Source organism: Anser cygnoides, chromosome 1 (assembly GCF_040182565.1).
Source record: "Anser cygnoides isolate HZ-2024a breed goose chromosome 1, Taihu_goose_T2T_genome, whole genome shotgun sequence".
Taxonomy (NCBI): Eukaryota; Metazoa; Chordata; class Aves; order Anseriformes; family Anatidae; genus Anser; species Anser cygnoides.
In genome coordinates, this window is record NC_089873.1 from 77,123,138 (window position 1) to 77,139,901 (window position 16,764).

At 41.4% G+C, this 16,764-nt stretch overlaps 1 protein-coding gene across 11 annotated transcripts in view; it reads left to right on the forward strand.

Moving 5' to 3' along the window:
• The window catches only part of LMNTD1 (lamin tail domain containing 1), a 207,979-nt gene that overhangs the window by 26,838 nt on the left and 164,377 nt on the right, over positions 1 to 16,764 (forward strand). The window contains exon 1 of one of the 11 annotated variants that reach the window (XM_067000540.1): positions 884 to 2,048. The exons of the other annotated variants lie outside the window; for them this stretch is intronic. The gene's annotated coding sequence lies outside the window, so the exon portion shown is untranslated. Of the gene's footprint in view, positions 1 to 883; positions 2,049 to 16,764 lie in introns of those variants that run through there. 11 annotated transcript variants of the gene reach the window in all.

Below are 16,764 nucleotides of genomic sequence, written 5' to 3' on the forward strand. Positions count from 1 at the left end.
AACCTCCTTCTTTCTTACCTCACCCCTGGGGAAAAAAAAATTCAGCTATAATGCCCTGTCCTACAGAAATGGAGATGATCTGCACCTGATGCAGTGTGGTGACAGCTTGTTGCTGGCACTTGGCACAGCTTCCCAGTTCCTTCCTGCTGTGGGGTCAGACCAGCTCTGAGAAGCCTGCTCTAAATTGTGCCACACTGAGGAGCCCTGAAGAGCAATCTGGCAGGCAGGGACTTGAGAAGACTGTAAATAAACACCTATTTTTTTTTTTGGACTTGCCGTTTGTGATAAGCTATAGGGAGGTTTCCTTCTTCTCCATTTCCTTCATTAGCGAGACCCTCAGTTCTTCATTTGAAGAAGGTGTAACAGGAGGATGTGATCCTGCCCCTCACCCAGTGTGGCTTAGAGCAGTCAGTATATATGTAGTCTGTAGATTATTAATATTCCTTTGCGGGCAGATCGTCCATGTGGTTTTGTTTGTATGCATTGCCAAGCAAACCTGGCTTCTTTAAGGACTGTTTCCTGGAATAAACTGTCGGTGGGCTTTGCATGACTGATTGATGATTGCTATTCTCAGTCTAAGGCTGTTGGTGGAGATGGATGTTTAATCCTGGTCTTTCACAACATGACTGACAGCTGTTTCACACCTCTGGTGGTTTTTTACAGCACCTCAAGTGTGTGCTGATGCTGAAATGGAAATATTGCTGTTCGCCCTCTCCATTAACGCATATAAATAATTGACTCATGATATTTTGAGAAATCAGCTCTTTTTGCCTCCACTCTTATACCTTGCTGTTTCCTTAGTCCCAAGTACTTTCAAGTAGGCTTCCTGTGTGTCTCTCAAGTTGTCCAGTTCATTTATTCATAAGTAGTGATATCAGCCAGTGGGTGAAATTCTGGTCTGAACTTCCAAAGCCTGTGTCCTTCCTGCCTCTCTCATGCAGTGTTTCCTGACTTTAGGCCTTCAAAAGCAGCATTTAATTGCTCTGAAGCAAGTCTTGCTACAGCACTGACTAACTGTGGCCAGGCAGGTGGGCTGTCTGCAGCGTGGGAGTAAATCAAGGGGAAAGGTGTTTCTCTCTGGATGTTTCATATGATCTTGTTGTTCAGGTCAGAATACAAATTCCTGTACTTTTGTCTCAACTTGATGTCACAGAGCAGCCTGACAGGCTAATCCATGCAGGGAAGGTGGGCTGAGACTGAGGGTGACTTTGGCACGGGCTGTACAAGAGCCTCGTAATGCAGGACTTTGCTCTGGAGAATCTGGTGACAATAGTAGGCTAGTCCCAAGTTTAGTGATACTGATAGTCCCAAACACGGGCAGCTGATGAGTCAGGTGTGGGGTCTGTCCAAGGAGAGTCTAGTCAGGAACAGCAGGCTGGAGCTGGGGCTACTTAGAATGGAGGTACAAAGATTATCTGGCCAACAGGGTCAGAAGTGAGGCTGGAAATAAGGCTACCATGTAGGTCTGGGATTTTTTGGGGAAGCCCAGTCAGTAGATTGGAATGGGGCTGGGCACAGTTGTGCTGGCACCGCAGCTTCAGCAAGGACTGAAGCTCCAGGGCTGAGTTACCATGGGGCCCCACAGGCAGTGGGTGAGTGTGTGGGGTCCAGGTGAGGCTAGCAAGGGCCATGAAGGCCACAGGTGCCCTGAAGACCCTGACAGAGTAACATTAATACCTGGCAGACTTGTGGGGGTGCCTTTCCAAAAAAAAAAAAAAAAAAGAATAATAATAACCTCACAAAATCTGTTGTGAAAAGAATACTTTGTAGTTCCCTGTTTTTTAAGAGAATAAAATTAGTTTTTCCAAATCAACAGCCTGTTTTTTGAAAACTGACACAGAAGTATTAAACAAAATGTTGAAAATTACCATTCACATTTCATTGTTGTATAGGGGAAAAAGGCAAAACAGAAGGCTAATAAGTTTTTGGCTCATCTTTTTATAGGAGGACAAAATGTTCCTCATGAACACTTATGAGAAGTCTTGTGGCCCAGTGAATCTTGCTAACAAGTTTTGAATGTCTTGCTATTCTGAAATATACAAGTTTGGGTAAGTCTGAAAAGGTCCAAGAATGGTGTTGTTTTATTATTATGAAGCCATGTGTCCCTTGTTCTTGTCATGCTCCAGTGGGTTTCTCTTGAATCCGTTATGCTAGCAGTCAATTAGCAAAGCATCAATTCTGTTATCAGATAAATAATGTCTCTGAAAGCTAATAGATGTCTATTCGAAAGGTTATTTCTCTTCAATAGAACATCAGTAAGGAAACATGTGCGAGTATCTGACAAATGTGTTTTTTTTTGAAATGTTGCCAAGAAGAATCTGTCTGTTCTAACATAGCAAAAATGAAAGGTGACAGTCCTACTTAGATTGCTTTTAAGGGAGCAACCTGATTAGGGTGCTCTGTTTACGAAGAGGTGTACTGCTGCCTAGAATTGGACAACAACTTAGTCTTGAGGCCAGGCTTACCAGACGTTTTTGGGGTAGGGAGGAGGGGAAGAGGTTGCAATGATCAAAGCCCTTTCTGTAACCTATTCCACAACAGAACATTAGAGATGTCTGGTCAAGATATTTATGAAAGGGCTGTTATTAAAAATACTTGTTAAAAAGAGAGTATGAATCAAAGCTAAGGTTGCTTCTGATCACAACTGAAACAATAAAATTGACAACAAGAAATGCTGAAACACTACTGAAGAGGTTGCTCAGCCATATTTCTAGTTTAATCACTGTTAGGAAATAGTGCAACTCTCCTTTCTTTTCTTCCTGAAACTTCTAGCCTCACACTGCAGATAAAAGAAGTCTGCATGAGGTAAGCTATTTTACAAGTCGCAGTGCATCAGTCTCAGTGGATCCATGAGCTTTATCTGAGAGGCCATAAAAGATGATCATCAACACACTTAAATGCCCTAAACAGATTTACACTTCCCAAAGAATACAAGAATCTGCAAGTGAAAAAAAAAAAACAAAAAACAAAAAACAAAAAACTCAAATGATTTCTCTATAAGCAAGCCCAGAGTTATTTTAGGAACTCATCATGTCTCAAGTTTATCTTCTCAGTTGTAACTTACATATGGGAAACAGCAGTAGAACTTAGTCTTGTTTTGTCACGCACCCTGAGCTGATTCTGTGGTGACTAATAATTGTAGCCTTTCCCTCAGGCACTAGTTTTGCTTTTTTCCCTGCTTCTGTATGAGCACTGAGTTTAATACTTCTCCTGTTCTGTAAAAACTTGTTTGGAATTAGTAAGTTCAAAAGCTACTGGAGGTGAGTGGGGGCTATATGTGTGCATATCTATCCATACATGTGTGCATCTGTTAATAAGTAGCTTAAGTTTTATTTCCTTAGGAAACGAAGCTAACAACTCAAGAAAATAAAACCAAAAGTTTCCTGGAACAGTAGAAGGAGATAGTGAATGATAAATTAAGCAGTCTATGATGCTTGCCTCCCAGATTGCCATATATTAGCAAATGACATGCCATAAATGCATAATGGTATATGACCTTTTCATAGACAAATAAATCCTTGTGATTTGAAGGATTGTTTATTAGAGGATGGATGGGAGGGAATAGATCAGAATCTTTTGTTAATAGCACTGAACCTGTTATTTACCATGTCAGCTCATGATTTGTGTGCCTGCTCAAAGCTTTCATCTAGTTAGTTGTTTCTTTTTGACAATGGATTATCCTAATGTCTCAGTGCAATGCATGTGCAAGACTGAGAACTGCAATGACCATATTTACCTGGTCTCATTACAGGCTCTGATATAATGTCCAAATTTACCATCATGCGGACTAATGTTGTTTGGAAACTTGCTATAATTGTGTATTTTTTGTCAGTAGAATTGTGATCACTTAAACTTTTTTGCTTATTCATGTGTGAATGCATATGGAGGTGAAATACATACTTAGTGTGCTTATAAGTAGCTTGATAGAAGATTTTCTCTCAATAATTAGCTTTTCCAAGAGAAAGATCAATGCTTCTGCCATTTGTAGTAATGTGTTACTGATGAGTTGATAGCTTCTATAATGCTTATTTCCACTAAAGAGGCAAACTTCTACTGCTTCTAGGCTCTTGAGTTACAGAAGATGTACTCTCATCACTTCTGATGTGAATGACCTGAACGGTAAAGAATCAACCCACCTGTCATTAATGGCTATTTGAAATGCTTTTTTTTTAAATAGTTTATCTAAAGCTCTTGTTTAGTTTCCAACATGCAACCAGAATAGATAGCAAAACCTCAAAAGCTGTCCTCAGGCCAGCTCTACAGGCTCTGTATGTTTGAGACATGCCTACATCTGTTAATTATTGCTGTGGTCCATCGACTTGCTACTTAAAGGTGTGCCCTAAGTACAGAACATGGCCAAGGACAGTGTTTTACTTCTAGCCACTGCGGCTATGTAAAATTCAATGGACTGTCTAGTACCAAACATAGTTTTCTCTATAAGCTTTAGTCCAGTTTCACTTCCCATTATTTGTTACTGTTTGAATGGTCCTTGTGACACCTTTGAAACTGTCAAACATGAAGTTAATCTGATCAGTTGTCATGTACATTCCAGTGAGATGAACTGCATGCTATAGACTTAATTCTCACTTAACTATGCTGGGGGAGTCTGGGGTAAGAAGCTCTGGCAGGGGTAAAATAAATTCTGTGCTGGGGGAGATAATTTGCAAGGCTTATGCTCCCGAAGTGGTTGGCTTTCTCAAGTAAAACCGACTTTGCTGTTTCATTCAGGGGAAGCAGGTTTGGCTCTCTTTGCAGGGACTCTGATCTTGTGCGTCAATAGGGAAATTCGAGGAGGCAAATGACCACAGTACATCAACAACTCTTCTTTTACATCATATTTCTGATCAGTGGGTGTGCTCCTCCTGATGAGCTGCAAATGTGTACTTCATATTATATTGGCTATTAACTCCCAAAGTCAACAGTTCCCCTGGTAAGATCAGAACACTTCAAACATTACTCTGTAAATTTTAAAAAAAAAAAAGTAACATTTTTTTCAGTGTAAAGGAACCCTTATTTAAATATTTACTGATACTTTTATGATGTGATCACTTTCCTAAAACCTAAAATTGATCAACTGTGGTGAATACGTGTCACTCTTCCCCCTTTCCCCAAATTCTTCAAAGAGGAGAGTGTGTTTCTAGTAACCAAAGGAGGTCTGAGCTTTAAATGCTCTGTTGTAAGAATGAATTGGAGCCTGAAGACTTAAAACAAGCATGAGGTCTGCTGGTGCACAGTTGTCTCCTCGTGGCAGTGAAGGATATTCTACTTTGACTGTTCTCTCTCATGCCTTGGGGATAACAAGGAAAGACTTCTCAGTGCTTTCTGCAGCTCTGTCTGCTCATCTGCTTGGGAGGAAAAAATTAAAATATCCTTTTGTGTGTCACTATCTTTGCGCTGAGAGTGACATCATTGATGCAGCCAAGTTGCAATAGCAACTCTGCCAGGGCTGTTGACCATAAGTTTTCTAACATCCAAATTCCGGTTTCTTTGGACTTGTACTTTTATGGTTATGAAGTTCAGCAGATACAGTTTAACTCTCAAGCCTAGTTAATGACATGGGTGTCTTTGTGGTGGTAACAAGAGCTCACTACGGAAATGAGTGCCCTTACAGTAGAGGGCAAGGGGCCTGATCCAAAGCCAATTTAAACTGATAGAAATTTTCCCAGTGACTTCACTGTAGCGTGAATTAAGCTCCCAAGTAAATAGCAGCTCCCCCATAGCAGCAATCAGCTATTTTAATGCTGCAGTAGGGATTAGTTGCAAGCAAATGGTGTTTCACCAAGTTTCAGGCTAGCAGCAAATTCGTATATTCCTACAGGAACAGGGATTGTGCTTACTGAATGCGTGTCATGAGCAACTGTGGAGATGGCAAGCCACCAATCGATATCTGCTGCCTTAGTGGGGAGAAAACAATGAGCACCAGTTAAAATGGATGCGTCCATGTGTCTTGGAAATGCAAAAGCATTCAGTGAGCAGTAGCTGGGGTGTTTTGAGCTTCCCAGAGCACTGCAGTGTGCTGTTTGGTTTGATTGTGGGGTGTAATGCAACCAGTACGCTTTGACCCTTCATGCAGATACACACAGGTCAAACATAAACTTGTCAGGACCTCGGGTGCATTGATAAGTATGTGACTGGGAGGAGAGGGGGCAAGGAAGGAGGATGGCCTCAACAGCTGTTAGAGCCAAGTTAGCACATCCCAAATGGGGGGTCTTGACCTCTGCTGTGTCCTGTAATGATTCAGATCCCAGGGTGTGTGGGTGCAGGTACAGCACCAGCTGTAGTGGGTTTGGAGTGTTCCTGTCCCTATGTGACAAGTTACTGACCTTTTTTTTTTTTTTTTTTTTTTTCCTAGATTGCAATACATTGTGATACTATAGGGATTTAAAGAGTTTTGGGCTTATTTTTGGCCCAGACTTTGTGGGTTATTTGTCACCATTTTGGAAGTGATAAATAGCATATGGGTAAGTAGCTGGAACAGTGTGTGTTTTTGGGGTAGGAAAAGGGGAAAACACCATTCTTATTGTTGGTAGGATCCCAGCACCTATGGGGTTGGGGAGTGAGGGTCAATGTCTGCTTTCAATATTTATGGCTAGGTCTCCTCTCCCCATCCCACCCAGAGGCTGGGCTGCTGCCCAGGCAGGGCGGGGGTGAGAGCTGCTGAGCCCCAGGTGGACTGCTGTGTCTAAAAGCCTGAGAAATGATGGGCAACAATCCTTGCTTGCTTGACCCAGCAGGTGGGAACAGGCTCTTGTTTTTTGGAAACAGACTTAATGAGAAACTAATAGCTCATGGAAAGATTACTTAGCTAGATAAAGTGGGAAATTATAAACCATATCAAGTAGTGTAAGAAGATAAGAATGCTTCCCAGGATACTTGTATGTTTGAGTGAAAGGAAATCACTGAATGATTAAATCTCTCTCAGGAGAAAAGGGGGAGCTTTCTAAGAACTTGGTAATGTAGTAATTACATGTGTAAAGTAGTGCAGGCATGCTGTGTGTTAATGTCTTTAAAAGGTTATTATGCAATGCAGATTTTTTTGAAGGATGTTACCAATAGACTAACTACTGACCCATTAAACTTTCTAATAGATATTCATATTTCTATAAATTGGTTAATTCAGTGGTTAAGAATAGTTAATACCCTAAAAGGTATGTTTCTAAAACCAGTACTATAGAGTGAAAGGAAAAGATGATTCTACTCCTCTCTGCAATTACTTTATACGGAAGCTACTTCATTTCCTTACAATTACCTTTTTTAATGTGAAGGTAACCAGGCTATAGATTTATGTCTATAGAATTTTTGGGGTGGTGTATACTGGGTTGTATATTTACAGTAAAGACTGCAGAGTAGCAAATCCTATTTTATATTGGTGGCATGAAGGTGCGGCCCTTGACTAACCCTTCAGTAAAGTGGAAAGGAGAGCTATCAAAGCAAAGTGACGCTTTGCCTTGCTGCGGTAACATTTTCTGGCACACTTGTATTTTGAAAGCTACAGGCTGGCAAACAGACTCGTCTGTGATTAAATAGTAAATACCATATGGCCACTGAGGCCTGCTTTGAGAATCTCCTTCCACTCATGCATTTTAACTCACCTCTATGGAAATCTCCCAAAATAGGTCTGAGTGAAAGGAGTGACAGGAGAAGGTGAATCCAAACACCACCACACTTGCACTGTTTGCTGGTGTGGTAGTTTATGCAACTTAAAGCAGCCCTGAGGCTGTTTTTCCTTGTGACAAAGATTTTCAGATCAGTTTTCAGCCCACACAAGAAATACTGTTGGTCAGGAATTCCCCTTAGAGTCCTTATTGACCTCTCCATTTCATGCTCCCAATTGCTGCAGTAAACTGGCATATATGTGATTTTAGTGCTGGTGAAAGGTGGTCGGCTGACAGCTTTGGAGACCTGTTAAATGTACAGGCAGGTGCAAGTACCAGAGGCCTCCTTGCAGGTCCAGCTCAGTTCTCACCTGTGGGGTGGCCTCCTGTGGGGCCAGGCTGCTGCAGATTCTCACTGAATCCTTGGCCTTGCTGGGGCCAGTAGCAAGCCCACTAATCAGTACTGCTTGTAAAGGCTCACCCTGATATGTATTGACTAGTCTGACTACCAGCTCCAGTGCAGCTACTGGTGAGAAGGATCTGCTGTTGCTGCTGAGCTGTGTCCATGCTTCATAGTGGAAGTTCTCAGTGCCAACCCCCTGAAAGTTGGTCCACAGCAAAAGAACCAAGTAATTGAAGCAAAAATGCAAGAGGATGCTGAGTTCTGTGCAGTTCTCTGAAGAGACTCTAACAGAGAAGAGAAGCTCTACTACGTATCCACAGCTGATGCAGCTTTGAGGCTGTCTTCAGGCTCTCTCTCAAGACTTGAAAGATGCTCTAGGGACAGCAATGCCAGAGAAGAGTTGGTGGGAGAGATGCATGTGAAGTGTTTCAGCTAGGTGTTTGAAGTAAGGAAAGCATTTGAGCTAGGGGAGGGGGGGGATGTGAGAGTATTAAAATATGAAACAGACTGAGGTTGAAGAAATCAATCCTTAAAATTGCTTTAAACAGCACCGTGGCTCGCTTTCTTTCCTTCTTCTAGGAGTATGAAATACTCATTAGTTCAGCAGCACTAATTTTCTGGGATTTTTCCCCAAGTGGTTTGCGATCTGGATTGGATTTGTTCTCCATCCTAGTAGTATTCCTGGCAGCAACAAATAATGCGCAGCACTGTTTTCAAAGGTGATGCAGTTCCTGAAGCCCATAGATTTCTGTATCCTGTGCTAGTGCCTGTAAACACCAGACCTGCTTTAAGCATAAAACTATTTTGGATTTTTTTCACTGGATGTGGTTGTTGGCTTTGAGACCTGCACTCTGCTCTGATAGTGTGGGGGTCAGCCAGGCTTGCTGCTGTCTGAAGGGGAAGGTATGCAGATTTTAGATGTCCATCAGAGATGGTGAGAGAGCAGAAATTTGGAATAAAAGTACTTAAATGGAACTTTGAATGGAGTAAGTCTAAAGGGTGTGAGGGATGGTGAGGGGAGAGAAGAAAGTAAGTTTGACTTTGACTGTCATAATACTTTTATGTGGGTCTTAAGTGCAAGATGAAAAGGCTTTAATGCTCAACCAGTTCTCTTTTTTGTAGTCAATTTACTCTATATTGAACAATATTCTTTCTTTGCACCCACATCACTTAACAGAGGTCAAGTAAAGAAAGAAGTATAGAAATAATTGAAAAGCACTCCACCAAGGAATAATAAGTGAGATTTTTTTTTTTTTTGCGCTGAAGCCAAGACAGAACTAAGTAATTATTTGTTAGAGCTTGGAATCAACGCATGAGCATTAAAGAAAGAAACTGCATGTTTTCTTTTGAGTCTTCCACCTGCTATGCTTCCACTATCTCTAGGCAATAATGAAGAAAGTAGCAAAGTCATGTTCTCATTCTGCCATCCAGGCACGTGGCTGAAGACTGAATTTTGACAGCAGCTCACCACCTTTCCCCTTTGTGCCTCTTAGTCACAAGAATCTAAAAATGTAGCTGTTGCTTGTCTTTACCTGCTGATTATTATTCAGCTTGCCTCTGTCATTCATTATGAGGCACCTGCCACTGTCAGCTTGGGGTGACTAAGGTAATATGAGGTGTAATTCTTGTTCTCTGCCAGAACAGGTAAGCACACATGCAGCGGGTATTTTTGTTGGGAAAAATACCTGTTTGCTGAAACATATTCTTTGTTTAATGGTGTCTTTGTAAGGATTTCCCTCATGGAGAGAGAGGGAGAATACATAGACTATACATTTCTTTTCAGATGCTAGAGGAGTGCTTAATGATTTAGATGAAATTACATGCAGAACCTTCTTCTGGTGTTGCTGAGTAGCAGCTGCTTAGCAAAGGCTAAAGCAAGAGAGAATGCCATTCTTTCCTTTGTATTACCTTCCTTCTTCTTGGCAAGCTGTTGCTTCAGGGCTTCCTAGGGTAGAGGTTGTTGTATCTGGGTCACTGTTCACTAGCCATTGATGCACTGATCCTTTCTCAACTTGTTCAAACTTTCTTAAATATGAGAATATGTTTTGTAACCCATTTTAATGATTCTATAGAAATAATGCTGATTTGGACTAAAGCCCTATACTACTTGGAGCTAGAGGATAGTCCCAAGTGACTTTAACAAAGTTACCTGCATGCTCAGCATTTGGAATATGCTTAATTTGCTGAGTCAGAGGCACTGTATTGTTTTTATCTACCAAACCTGAAGTGAGTGAGGGATATGTTTGTAGCAACATGCTACCTCAAGTGCTACCCATAGGGATGTCTTTAAGAAAAGCATTTAATGCTGTGTACTTACATTTGTGTGTTCCCAGATGTATAAGATGAATCTTGCTTAGACTTCACGTTCTTTAATGTTCTAAGTACTTACCTCCAGCACCTGTATCATTGACTCCTAGCTCTGTCCAGGACTTCTCAATGCATTTCTTTAGAAGTATTGCATGGGGGAGAATCTGGCCTTGTCTTTCTCTTCACTTTGTCCAATTCAATTTTCAGTGATGTGTAAGGGGGGAAAAAATATTCCTACCTCTCATCAACTACCTATGACTTCCTCTGAGAGTCTGTTTTGCATTCTAATGGGTTTCTTACTGCAGCTCAGCAACTCCCTTTTCCTGCTACCCTACATTCTGTAATCTCATTCTGATCCTATACCTGCCCAGGTGTAAAGCTACAAGGACTTGAATAGTGTTTCTCTTGGCTAACAGGAGGAAAGAATATAGCCCATGCTATCTTTAAATGGGATGGCTTCTTTTGTGGAAGTACACTACCATGATCTGTATCTCTTGGTTGTGATGGGTAGGGTTTTTATAATCAGTCGGAGTAATGTTCTGCTCACATCAGACCTTGATCTTTGCAAGTGGCCACTACCAGCTGCTTCAGTGGGACATGGCAGAGACCCTACAGGAGGCCCTGAAGTAAATTGCCTCAGAGAAAGCTGTTCCCTGCTCTGATATCTCAAGGCAGACTCTCTGCTGAGATGCAAGGACCTACCCCTTCTATACTTAACAGTATATGAATTTCACTTTAATGATATCTTCTGATATCTTCATGGTTGTTCATATGGTTTACTAGTCACCTGTTGGTGGTAGGCTATACAGATTAACTGTGCATCAGGTTTTAAATACACTGCAATTTTCTATTTCAGTCAGTGGCCTCTCATTCAGCATTCGATGCTCTTCCCTGACCTCCCCAAAGGCAACTAAAGCAGGTGGATCATTTTAATTGTTCTTAAATTTGAGCTTTTCAGTCTGATACCATGTTGATATCTTGTTTTGTGAAGTCAAAGGCTAAGATGCAACATTGGTATTACTTTCCAAACATCTTGTGTCCCTGTTGTAAAGATCTAAGTACTAAGCTGGTCTGTAAGTAGTGCGAGTGCCCTAGTAAATAGTTGGACTGTTCAGACCAGAGAAAGAAAACTCATTAATGGTTTAAAAGGATTATAAATGTGAGATGAATTCCTTTTTCAGAAAGAGGAAAAAAGCTTTCTGTATATTATACAGACTAAGGCTTTCCCAGACTTGAGATGAACATCTGGATCTTCTTTTAAAGAAATGAGCAAATCTGGGGCTTTGTGTTCATTGGAGAGACTTATGTTCCTATTCCTAAGAAGCTTCTTAGTTATCACCATTCCAAAACATTCAAATCTTTGCAAGCTGCAAGTAACCACCTCTGACTGGACACCTTGTTGTAAGGCGTCAGTAGGCTTTTCTAGATCCTGGTCATACTAGCTTTCTCCTGTTCCTCTTTTGTCACACTCAACTTTTACTGCTTTTCAGTCTGAGCCCAGTTCATCCTTTTCCTGTAGTGTGTACCACCCTCTGCAATAAAGCAGTAGGTGCTGCGGCCTGTCACAGTAAAATATTGTTATTGCAAGATATGCCTCTGAACTCTTCTCCAGGCTCTCCCTACATTTCACAATGGTACCCTGAGCCCCAGGCAAAGTGGCTCTGTATGTACACAGCGTATTTTGTAAGTAGTTAATAAGTTACTGGAGCCCATTTATGTCCAAGAGGTATACTAATAACTTGATATTTGAGGCTGGGGTGGGGAGGAGTGGGGAAGCCCTTGAATGGCAAACAGTGCATAGACTAAGGAAGAACAGACTGCCAGCTGCTCACACTGAAAAGTTCTTGCCTTGATTTTATACTAGTAGGAATGGGGCTGAGGGAAGGTGTTGATGTGTCATTTTCCTTTGGAGAAAAAATCCCCCCTGCCAGTGTGTGTACACTTAATTTAATGCTTAGGACCTCTGAATTTTTGCTCTGCCTTGCTTTGTGGACTTCTCTGGGGCAGAGGCATTTGAGCTAGGGCTGAGCAATGCAGCTTGGACACCAGGAACTTGTGAGCTGTGTCCCCCCAGGTGCTCTGGCTGTGCTGGCTAAGTCCATAGTGTGTTCCCCCTATATAACCATGGAAGCCATAACCACTTCCAGGTGAGGTGTTCTGCCTGTTAGCACTGTGGGTAGCAAGGTAGAACCAGATATCTTAGAGTGGCTTAGGGCCTTCTGCCCACTACTGCATTACACACTGTATGTGTGCCTGTATGGGACTGACCATCATGGGGAATGTTTTCTTTATGCTGGCAGAGGGTAAAAATACTGTGTAAGCAGAACTGTATATTTAGTTGTCGGTCTCGTTCAGTTAGGTAGAAAATAGTTGCTTGTGTGTATATATAATCTCATGTACAAGAAAAGGTGTTTTATTGTTTTTAAACTACTTTTTTGACCAGATCTAAGGGGAGGTTGCTCTGTTTCTGTCCCTGGTCGCACTGTCCTAACATACCCCATATGTGATCTCTTATGCTTAGTTCCCTACCTTTACTGAGTGTTTCTATACCAGTCCTGGACATGAAGTCCAAATACAGTGTTATATGAAACAGATCTGATATAAAGGAACTGTTAGGTGAATAGCAGAACAACACAAATTCCTGCAGCATAACTAACATGCTGTCAGCATGATTGATGTCAATAACATGAAGAAAGATACAGCACTGAGACCTCAGCTGTTAAAAGCTGTGTTCCTAATGAGGAACATGTGAGCGACAGGCTGGTTAGCTGCTGGTGCCTGCTCTCTCTGAAGCCTCTCTTTGTGCTCGGCCCCTTGTTCAGAGCTCATGAGTCACTTCTCTTCTTCCCTGAAGAGAAGCTCTTCAGAAAATAGCATACCAGGGTGCTGTGTTTATTGACTTTAAGTGACTTTCAGGACAGAATTGTTCTACATACCAACAGGGATGTTTTTCCCTAACTGCTGACTCCGTAGATTCTCCCTGGGTGTTGAAAGTCAAACTGTTTTTCCTCTGATTTAGGCTTTGTTGAGGATTCAAAGCTGTCAGGCCCAACTTCCCTTTTGGGGATGCTGTGAATGCCCCTTCAGTATTGCTCCCCACTCCACTGAGCCCCTCTCTACTGTGGTGCCAAGTACCACAGTACACCTGATATCAGTTAACCAGCCCTTCAAGTAGCTTACCATGACTTCAGGATGGCTGAGTATTTTTTGGGACATGGGGAAGGTTCCCAGGGTGTGAGATCTTCAGTCTATAAACCCTTAGCAAGGGTCACGTCACTCTGCAAAGTGCTTGATGTTCTCTGCATACCGTCAGCTGTGGAGTTGTGTTGCTTCCATGGCAGCAAGCTGATGTTGTCAACATGTCAACAGGGGTCTCGCTACAGATTGGTACTTCGTATAGCAGTGTGTTTTACTTCCTTTATGCTTGTTTCAAACAGTGCCTGACAGTGCTCAGGAGCTTTTCATGTAATAACCACCAAGAGACTATTGAAAACATCCCTCTGTGTGTGGGGAAAATGGAGAATCTGAGAGTGTGTTTCCCTGGGAAAAAAGTCATTTATATGTGCTTTCCAGTAGTCCCTGCAGCAAAATAGCTTCTCGGTCTGATTCACCAGTGTATTAAAGCTGTTCTTAAGCACTCTGGAAGTACAAAATAGCTTTACAGTGGTTCAAGTAATCACTGGAGAGTATCTCCTGGAATTGGAAGATCTTTATTCTGGTAAGTTTACTATTGTAGCTCTTCTTTCTCTCCATTCACTTTTTTAGGCTGTCATCAGGGATGCACCGTGTGAAACTTGTAGCATTAGCATCTACTTCTTGGGTTTTTCAGCACCTTCAGGGTTGTTTGGGGCCTGTCAGTTGCCCTAACTACTAACGGGGACCAAAACAGAGCTCAGCTAGATTCCGTAATCAAAAGCCTTACATAAATAGAGCTCATGTCTTGATTGGTCTTCTATTGAATGTTCCTTGGCTGAACTAAAGAATTGGGACATTTTCTCAAGTGGAATCTGTAGGATTCCATTTTAAATTATAATAAGTAACAACTGAGGATCACCTCAGGTTTGAAAGAATTAGTTGTATCTTTTTAACTCTAACCTTCTCAGTCCTCAACGTGTGTGTATATATTAAGTTTGATAATGTGTGCTAAGTCTGAGTGCAACTCTGGTGAGTAGGATTAAATTTGACTTGCAGGATTGAGCACAGTCAGTAATATATGAAAAAAACCCAATGCATTGTAGCTTGCTTTTGCTCTGTTTTGAAACTTCTGCTTTTAGCTATATTTTTTTTAATGGATTGTCTTATTACTGTTAGTGACATTCCTCATACACAAAGGATTTGCATCACACAGTGCAGCCAAATGTAACACATAACAGGTCATGGCATGGCTGAGGCAGTTAAAATGTAGGGAGACTAGAGTCTAACATCAATGGCACTGTGCATCTTGTAAATGATTCCCCCACTGGAGGAGGGGAGGAGGCATTTTTTTTTTTTTTTAAAGCAGTAGTATAAGACAGTCCTATTGTTATAAATTAACATTTTTGTCCTAGATGGCAAAAAATACCACAATAAATTCAGGATGCTAACACTTTAGACACTAATAAACAGTCTTCTGAATCAGTCAGTGACAACATTCTTCTGCTCATAAAGTTCAGTAAATGACTTCTTTTAGACAGAAAGAAACTTAAATTTTGACCAGGATGCATGACTGGAAAAGGCTTTAGTAAATTAAAATCTGCGAGAAGTGATATTTTATTTTTCATGGAGAGAAAAAGTCTTTTTTTTAAACGTCTTAACTTTGAGCTTTGCAATACTTGATTGGATGTGACACTGAAGAATAGTCATACTTTTCCGTGTATTTTTGAATCAAAGGATGAAGGTGGTGTGCAAGCACCGTAGTTGCCGTGGCCAACCTCTCTGAGAGAGTTAACAATGTTCCTGCTGTTCAAATGGCTAAACCAAGGCATAGCCTGTTGCATGCTCTAGTGATCCCATGGTGCTGCTGGCACATACAGCCTGGAGTGGCTTGGACTGGAAAGGGCAGTGGGTGTGAAGGCTTCAAGTCAGGCTGTTCACTCACTGCTGTAATCTCCAGGCCACTTATGCTCCCTCTAAAGTATACTGCATTTGATTTGAAGTCAGCCCTGTTGATATTTTTTGTGTGCACACTTTAGGGTCCTGACCAAATGCTGCTCTGACTAGATCCTAAATCCCTTACTATTCTTTAATTCATTAAAGGCTTGTGTATTGTTTTAATACAAGTCTAGGTCTTACTGGGACCAACAGTTCATTGGTATTGGACATTTACAGTGTACTTGCTGTTTAGATGAAGACTGCATATTTTTTGTCCTTCTGGAGGCTCTGGTCCTAATTTCAGTTATTTCTTTCCTGTCACAAAATGGGAAGTGAGAGCTGAGAGTATAAAATGTGGTGTCAAGCTGACTTTTGTCCCTGTATCTGGAGACAGTCAAGAGCCTGGATGGCTTGTAGCATATCGAAGAGGACTTTCAAAGCTGATTACTCTTCCTTCTGTGCCTGTGGGTCTTTGGAAATAATTGTGTTATATATTGAGCTATAGTGCTCTGCTTGTCCCCTTGGCACCCCTTTTCCACATCATCTGTTTTCTTGTGGGTAGAAAGGAGAAAAAAATTCTGTTGGGATTATACATTAGTTAAGAATTGGGCCTAGTATTATCCATACCTCCAGAAGAGGTACCTTCTTCTAGAGAGAAGCTGGACATAATTTGACCCTGAATGCTTTTGGAGCTGTTGTACTGGTGTTCCTCAAGCATTTAAAAGATGCTGTGGCTCTAGCACTGTGGTGCTACACCTGTTTTCCATAACCTGTTTTCCATACAATGGTTTTTCTCCTACAAGTTGGAGCAAAACCTAAGTTTTGAGTTTACAATGACACTTCTGATTGTCTGAAACTTCAGATCTGAGAACTTAAATTTGAAGAATCGAACACCTGAAGTTTACTGCCACCTGGCTTTGTCAGCTGATGCTTTGATTTTTGAAGTCAAATGTTTTCATGCGAAGACAAAACCACCACTTGTACTTTTCTTGACAACACTAACACTCAGTCCACTATTTCTTGGGATAGTGTCCAACTAGAGTAAGCAACACAGTGACAAAACTGCTATAGCCAGGCAGCTATGTTGTCATAAAACAAGCTAATGGATAGTGTTCATCGTATTTCTCTCCTGCTGAAATGATTTCAAAACCTAATCAAACTAGGGAATATTGTAAAATGAACTGAGGAGGGTTAGGGAAACTAGAGTCTTAACAAGAATTTTTTTATTCTGGATGAAGTTTGACAGTGGGGCAGCTGAAATTGCTAAAACTTTTTGAATGTGTTCTCTGAATTCTTGAGTCCATCTTGAGTGCCTGCAACTTGTGCCAACAGGATGATATCCTGCACATCACTGATCAAGGAAGGGCTTTGCGGGTCCTGCTTGCTTCC